Raw genomic sequence first — 8604 nt, 5'->3', positions numbered from 1 at the left:
TGGAGAGATGCACATGCAGAGACAACAGCAGAGACAAACAGCAGGGACAACAGCAGAGACAACAGCAGAGACAACAGCAGAGAGACAACAGTAGAGACAACAGCAGAGACAACAGCAGAGACAAACAGCAGGGACAACAGCAGAGACAAACAGCAGGGACAAACAGCAGGGACAACAGCAGAGAGACAACAGTAGAGACGACAGCAGAGACAACAGCAGGGACAACAGCAGAGACAACAGTAGAGACAAACAGCAGGGAGACAACAGCAGAGACAACAGCCAGATGGATGTGCAGTAGCGTTCCACACTGCTTTCATGACAACTTCACTGAGCATTAGTCACGCAACCCGAGTGTGCTGAAAGGGTTCGATTATATCTCCTAAGAACACAACTCCCCATGGCATCAGAGAGGACGCTGATGTTTTGAGTTGTGCCTCCAAGCTGCTGCTTTTGCTCCTGCCAAGTTTGCACAGTCTGACAGTCTGAAAGTACCTGACAGAGACCCAAGATGCTGTATTGATTGGCTGATTGTAAGCGATGCTTGGTTTGGAAAAGGGCTGTTGGCTAAAAGCTCAGTGTGGGGTTTGTTTGGCTGTTCCCCGTAGCATTAGACAATCCCACTGGTTTGCGTTTCAACTCCAAAGGGCTATACCCAGAGCGTCTGCCATGTCGGCTGGAATACTGTTCAAGATGCTTAAAGGATTGTTTTGAACATATAAATTAGGGTTATTTTCACATACCCTAACATAAATTAGGCCTATAAAATAACAACAGGCCTGTTTTACTTCAATGTTTGGAAACATTAACAAGCTAAACAAACCTATTACAGCCCTAAAATGCCGCAAACTACAGTTTAAAAACCAATTCTGCTGTCTATAGTATTTTTCAGAGCTGAGTCAATCACCTACAGAATAAAAACATGCCTCCACTCACTACTATTGCTAATTTTTGCTGGTGGGGCTACCCATGTGCATACAATTGTATCACTGAGTGGGCCTTTACAGTTCTCCATATAAGTTGTGGTTGGGTTGATTTATTGCCGTTTAAGTATGCATTAGGAGGTTCCAGGAGCAAATTCCACTTACCCAGGGAACCATCACTGCAGCTAGTGATCTGTACAATAGTGTGTATTGCCCATCAAAATTGATTTATTATAGGAACAAGCACAAAGCACACGATTATATCCATCAGCTTTATTCTTCTGTCATTTTTGGCCTCCAATGTCTGACTTTTGAAATTACGTCATATGGCAGAAAGTCTATGTTTTTTTTGTTTTTTTTTAATATATATTTTATCCCACGATTTTGTAACCCATTTTTCACCCCTGTCCCAATCATCTACTGTGATCCTGGGCTCTACACACCCTCCGCCAACCTGGGGAGAGCAACGGACTTAACTCATGCTCCCTTCATGCCTGAGTGTCCAAGTTGCTCCTTTACACCTGACAGGGGGGAGTTTCCCTGGTTGGACGTAGCGCGTGGAAGGAACACGTTATTCCAACCAGTTCCTTTCCCCCCCATCAGGCGCCCCGGCTGGCCAGGGGGAGGCAGTTTAGAGACCAGGATTACTGCATGTTTTTGTGAGGGTATCTACCCTAGGGGACACGGGGAGAACATGCAAACCCCACACAGGGTTTGTTTAGAGCACTTTAATTCAAACATATAGTACAGCCAAGTCTATGGTCTTTTTTATTTGTTTTGCACTTTAAACAAACATTACCAGGCGCTCCAGTTTTCAGGCATAACCACCCATGATCATGCCATTGGTGACACAGTAAAAAAAAGTGAGGGGCGCTCTTATCACATTCCGTGCTCACATGCTCAGCCAATCAAATCATTTCCGTGGTACAAACACACAAATATGGCGCCCCTCAAAGACTGGTCGCATATCAGTATACGCAGTGTGAGTGTGACATATACTCAAGGTGCATGATATACACATAAAATGGTTAGAATAGCAGCAGATGTAAGAACTTTGAACAGGCATAATAACTCATGCCCTGTTTGACCTACAGCCATGAAATATATGCCGCTCCTCACAAGGAAAACATTTGCCAAGGAAGGACTCGGACCCTGCATCACAGGTGTGAACTGACAATAAAGTACTATATCATATCATATATCACAGGTCGACTCTCCATTACTGTCATTGTCTCCACCAGGCCGAAGGCATGGGGAGATTATGTTTTGCACTCCGTCCGTCCGTCTGTCTGTGGACAGCTAATCTCTGGCACCGTTGGCTTAATCGCAGTCAAACTCTGCACACACACTCACTGGATGCCATAGCTGAACCTCTGCCACATTTTGTGGGGACAAAAGCTATATCAGAAAGCAATTAAAAAGGAGCTTGAAAAGTAAATGGTGGACTTAGCTGCATCTCTGAGTTTGATGGACTGTTCATTTCATTTCCACTATGGTACCTGTGCGACCTCATCAAAAACATTAATTCTGGGGCACCCGCTGGCCTAGTGGTCCAGGCACATGCCACATATGCGCTGTCTGGCCTGACAGCGTGTTGCATGTTTGAGTCCCGTTCATGACGACCATTGCGGCATGTCTCCCCCTGCATGACTCTTTCCTGTCATTCTTCACTTAATCTTGTACAGTATCTATCAATAAAGGCAGAAAAGCCAAAAACTAATCTTAAAAAACAAACAAAAAAACTTTAATAGTGTTTGGTTGGCTCTTATCCCACCGGACCTGGGTGTAGGAATATATATGACTGACACGGTGTCGCACATCATTTAGAACATGCACACCAGACAAGGTCAGCCTGGTGAGACTGAGACACTCGCTTTGTACTTGTACATCATGTCCAGGGGGTGTACTTGTAAATCAAGCTGCCTCATGCTACAGAAACAGGAGATGCCCTATGGGCCCTATGGGCCTCATGGCTCGGCAAGGCTTACTTACTTACTTAATGATGCACAGCTAGTTCAGGCAGACAACTTGTGAGTGCGCCTACCTGATCAGATGACTAGTCTCATGCCCTCTTTACCTGATCAGATGACTAGTCACATGCACTCTTTACCTGATCAGATGACTAGTCTCATGCCCTCTTTACCTGATCAGATGACTAGTCTCATGCACTCTTTACCTGATCAGATGACTAGTCTCATGCCCTCTTTACCTGATCAGATGACTAGTCACATGCACTCTTTACCTGATCAGATGACTAGTCTCATGCCCTCTTTACCTGATCAGATGACTAGTCTCATGCCCTCTTTACCTGATCAGATGACTAGTCACATGCACTCTTTACCTGATCAGAGCGAGCGTTATTTAAACTTCTCTGCCTACCTGCTCATTCCTGGCTTATCTCCTGCTGTGCGGACGTGCCTCGCTGCTGCTGCCTTCTCCCTGCCTCACTCGCTGCTAACCTGCTGCTCATGAAGTTTTTTCAAATCCCACCACCTCCCCAGCATCCACCTGTAGGCTCTGTTTCTAGATCAACCTGGCCCCTGGGCCCTGCATACATTTTTTTAAAACAGTCTTGATTCATTCCCTGTAATTCTATTTGGCTTAAAACTTAACTAAAATGTTAATGTTACAGGGAATTAATAGGGACAGAGCCCTGACGCCAATCTATGCTTCATATATCTATGCTCAATTATGCTCAATAGATATATATTCTAAATTCATTCTAAGAGTTTTCTGACTGAACTTACTTACTTTAATACTTAGGGTCGTATTATAATCGGGGACTAGACTATTTGACATTCAATGTTCTTTTTCCACAAATGACTCGGCACAATACTGTACTTACTTACGGTACTTATACTTACTTTATACAGACCACCAGTCACTCCATTCTGTTTACAGTAGAAATGTGTCCCCAACCAATGTGTACAGACAGTGTTTCTTTCAGAATTCTTAATTGACTGAAACTCTCATCTCAAAGTTCTTAACTCAGTCAAACATTTCCCACACTGTTCACAGTGGAAATAAAGCTTTTCCCCCAGTGTGGATAAGCTGGTGTCCCTTCAAAAAATCTGACCTACTGAAACTCTTGCCACACTGTTTACAAAGGTAAGGTTTTTCTCCTGTGTGGATACGCAGGTGTCTCGTCAGGAGACTTGAATGACTGAAACTCTTCTCGCACTGTTTACAGAGGAATGGTTTTTCTCCAGTGTGGACACGCTGGTGTGATTTCAGATCGCCTAACTGTCTGAAACTCTTGTCACACTGTTTGCAGTGGAAGGGTTTTTCTCCTGTGTGGATAAGCAGGTGTGATTTCAGGTGACTTGAATGACTGAAACTCTTGCCACACTGTTTGCAGTGGAAATGTTTTTCTCCAGTGTGTATACCCTGGTGTGTCTTCAAAGTGCCTAACTGACTGAAACATTTACCACACTGTTTGCATTGGAACGGTTTCTCCCCGGTGTGGATACTCTGGTGCGTCTTCAGGAGACTTGAACGACTGAAACTCTTGCCACAGTGTTTACAAAGGTAAGGTTTTTCTCCTGTGTGGATACGCAGGTGTCTCGTCAGGAGATTTGAATGACTGAAACTCTTCTCGCACTGTTTACAGAGGAATGGTTTTTCTCCAGTGTGGACACGCTGGTGTGATTTCAGATCGCCTAACTGTCTGAAACTCTTGTCACACTGTTTGCAGTGGAAGGGTTTTTCTCCTGTGTGGATAAGCAGGTGTGATTTCAGGTGACTTGAATGACTGAAACTCTTGCCACACTGTTTGCAGTGGAAATGTTTTTCTCCAGTGTGTATACCCTGGTGTGTCTTCAAAGTGTCTAACTGACTGAAACATTTACCACACTGTTTGCATTGGAACGGTTTCTCCCCGGTGTGGATACTCTGGTGCCTCTTCACGAGACTTGAACGACTGAAACTCTTGCCACAGTGTTTGCAGTGGAACAGTTTTTCTCCAGTATGTACACGCAGGTGTAATTTCAGATTACCTGATGTACTGAAACTCTGTTTACACATGTGGTTTTCTTTCCCGTGTATGTCATCAGATCCATCTTTAGCTCTCCTGGCCGGGGGTAGGACCCTCAACCAAGATCTTGGTTCATCAGTTCCATCTCTTTTCCTCTGGCTGGTTATAGAGCCCGTAATTTGTACGTCTGCTGTTTCTTCAAAGCTGCTGCTGTCCTTGGACTGTGATGTGGATGGAATTATTTGTTCACTTTCGGCTTGGAGATTTGACCTCATATTCTGTTCGTTCAACTTGTCTCTCTCTCCTCTGCTGTACCGTATATACCTTGCTGTCTCTCTTACTCAGACTGTCTCACTATATAGTGACTACACTATTTGTCTTGGACTCCCCCATGCATCTCAAACTCCTCAGTCTTTAAGTTAGTTATGCGTCCCTTTTAAACTCGTCTTCTTTTACACAGAGCGCCTGAATAGATTAATCTTGAACTCACAATGTCTCTCGGGTGCACAAGAGAAATTCTTATATAGAATATGTTGATCAGACTTATGGTCTGATGTCACACAACACAAACTGTTGCCAAGGCCAAGCATTCCAAACAGTGTTGATTTGTGTTGACATTGAAGCTAATGAATCTGTCATTGTATTCTTCGTGGTTGGACATTCTTATAGACACACATTTCTCTGCTAAATTGAACATGTTATGCTGTTTTTTGAAAGTGGATCAGAAAATGGAAGATCTACTGTACAAGCTCATAACAAGTCAAATTGTAGATTGGCTGTAATAAAATCTGTAAAGTAACAAGTAAATAAAGCTGTCAAATACTGTAATTGTAGTAGAGTAGAAGTAACAAAAAATGGAAAATAAAGTAAATGTAACACAATATTATACTGTGCATTGTAAGCAGTAAGCACTTGTATAGTATTGAGTAAATCTACTTACTTTGCAGTATTTACAGTATGTTGGCGAGGATGAAGAGACAAATGAGGACGTAATTAAGCCATACAGCCAATCTACAGGCTCACAACATCACGAGTCACCCCCCCCCCCCTCGCAGGAGGAGAGAGGAGAGGGGGGGGAAACCCTGGCAGGTTCCAGATCAGTATGAATATTGGTGTGCGGAGAAGACAAGACATGAGGCATTGATCCCTGTATTGTTTCAGCTGAGCGTTCTCCGCTGCCAGGGAAACTTTGAACAAAAGCTCTGCGGCCGGGATGAGTGTATAATCATACATGCCTTCATCACGAAGGGGGCCAGAGCGGCTGGCGTGGTTACACATGTCAGGAGAGGTGAATACAATGTTGTGCATATCCTCTGTCAGCTTTATGGCTCTGCGCCGTGCGGGTGTTGCAGGTATTGTCAGTGAACACGGAGGCAGTCATCCGACGCCTTTTCTTTCACCACAGCGGTTATAGGGCAGTAAATATGGCTCTCATTTAAAATATAGGTGAGGTGTCTCTGTCTACTTATAGGTCATGCCGTGGCCAGAAGAGAGATACTACTCCTTTCCAAGTCAAGGGGTAACGTCAGTTAAAAAGGTCATTTATTTTATTCCTCCGCCCATCGTTATTTTACTTTGCCTCATACAGTCACTCGCAGTCTCTGTCTATCGTCTCTGAGGGGCAGCTACGTTCCAATAATATCAGCGTTTACCGTACATTGACATATTACTTTCTTACCAATAATTGGCGTTTACTTGACCCAGTTTTCCAGGCACGATTCTCTTTACATTCATAATCATAACCCTCTTCTACACACACACACACAAACACACACGCGCTCACGCACGCACACACGCGCGCATGCACATATACACGTACATGCATGCACAAACACGTGCATGCACGCACAAATACAGCCCATCCCACCCCCTCGGTCTTGCTTATGCTCAAAGGATTTATGGTGCTGAGACTCACACAAACACCGTAAATCTGAGCCCCCGAATCTGATAAAAAGAGCTGCTCTTGGGATCCCAACCGCAACCGGACAAGATTTAGATGCTCTGTCACTCTGTTTTCTCACTTTGTCTCCTCGCTGAAGTTTTGTCAGATCATGCTTTCTGTCTCATCTCTTGAGTTTTATCTGTATTTACTGGGTGTCTCTCTATCTTTCCCTCTCCCTTCCCCGGCACTCTCTCCCCCCAGGAACATGCAGAGGCAGGGGCTGAAATTCCCTATTAAAGAGGGCGCTTTTGGAAGAAAATAGCCGATCTACAACCTCTCTTGTAGATCTGCTATTTTCCGGGCACGATCCCACACTCGTTGGCTACTGGAGATGGCGGCGATGACATGGATTTCTAAACCAATTCTTTCAACGCAAAATGCTGCGTTCAAGATCAGGAGAGTTCCGAAAAAAAGCTATTCTCGGGTATGGCATGGAAAGGAGAGGAGGGCATTTGCATTTCTTTCACCATAGTAAACGCTGCATTCACGGTCTGGAGAGGGCAGTTGTTTTACAGACGGGTAAAAGGGCAAGGGCTGAAGCCCCCCTTTGATGTCTATGTGTGCACGTGCCTGCTCCCCCCTCTGTCTCTGCCTGTTTGTTTTCCCCACTTCCCGTTTTTTTCCTTCCAGATCTTTCGTTGCTGAGAATCAGCGGGTTCCAGGACAACAGCCACAGTCACATGAGAGCTCTCAGCATGTACATGGGTCAGTTTGTGACCCCCGAGAGGGACTGTATAACTCAGTTACAATGACCTCATAAAACACAAGGGATGCAGGGCTGTTCTGTGTAGAAAAACAAAGCAGACACAGTGCAGGGCTCAACATGAATGACTCGACTTGTGGTTCATTCTGAGATTGACCAGCCCCCGTAAACATAATCACTCAACTTCGATGCAACATATAAAACTGGAGAGCTTATTTTCAGCAATACTGTGTATATCACACAATTGTAGTATAGACAATTCAATACGTCTGGGTATACTGTAGCCTACTGAAAGAGCATGTAAGACATGGACAAGACAACAAATAGATTCCGAGACAGAGTGGATCAAAACACCTTTTTTATTGAAAACTACGGACCTACGGATTGTAATTGCTTGCCTCACACAAACCGGACAAGTGGGGCAGCAGGGAAAGCAGCTTATAGATTTTGCATTTGTACAAGTTAAGAGTTACTTTGAGGCAGGGATTTTTGCTGGCGACCAGCCATGGGGGTAAGGTCGCTTAGAGTCTTTATCGATTCTGACGTCATCACTCTACGGGGGCGGCGGTGGCTCAGGGGTAGAGTGCCTGGATGGGAACCGCAAGGTTGCCAGTTCAAACCCGGGCTCCCCCAGAGTTACTGTCGAAGTGTCCTTGAGCAAGACACTGAACCCCTAATTGCTCCCGATGTGCTAGTTGGTGCCTTGCATGGTTTCCGCTGCCATCGGTGTATGAATGGGTGAATGTAATGCACAATCTATGTAAAGCGCCTTGGATAAAGGCGCTATATAAATGCACCATTTACCATTTACCATTTACGAGAGTCTAAGCCTTAGACTCTCGTCTAAGGAGTGATGACGTCAGAATCGATAAATACGTCTACGAGAGTCAAATCCTCAAAAATGATGAAAAACGGCGCGCTATAGTATGCCGTACGATATGGGCTATAGCCCATGGTCCAAAATGATGAGAAACGAGGATAACTTTTTTTTTCAAAATTTCAAAAAACATGGGCTATAACCCATCGTTTTTGTCAAATTGCGGAAATTGTGGAAATTGCGGAAATT

This window comes from Protomyctophum bolini (assembly GCF_963924005.1).
Source record: "Protomyctophum bolini genome assembly, chromosome: 7".
NCBI lineage: Eukaryota > Metazoa > Chordata > Actinopteri > Myctophiformes > Myctophidae > Protomyctophum > Protomyctophum bolini.
The sequence above is the reverse complement of the archived record's forward strand: the minus strand, read 5'-3'. Positions refer to the sequence as shown.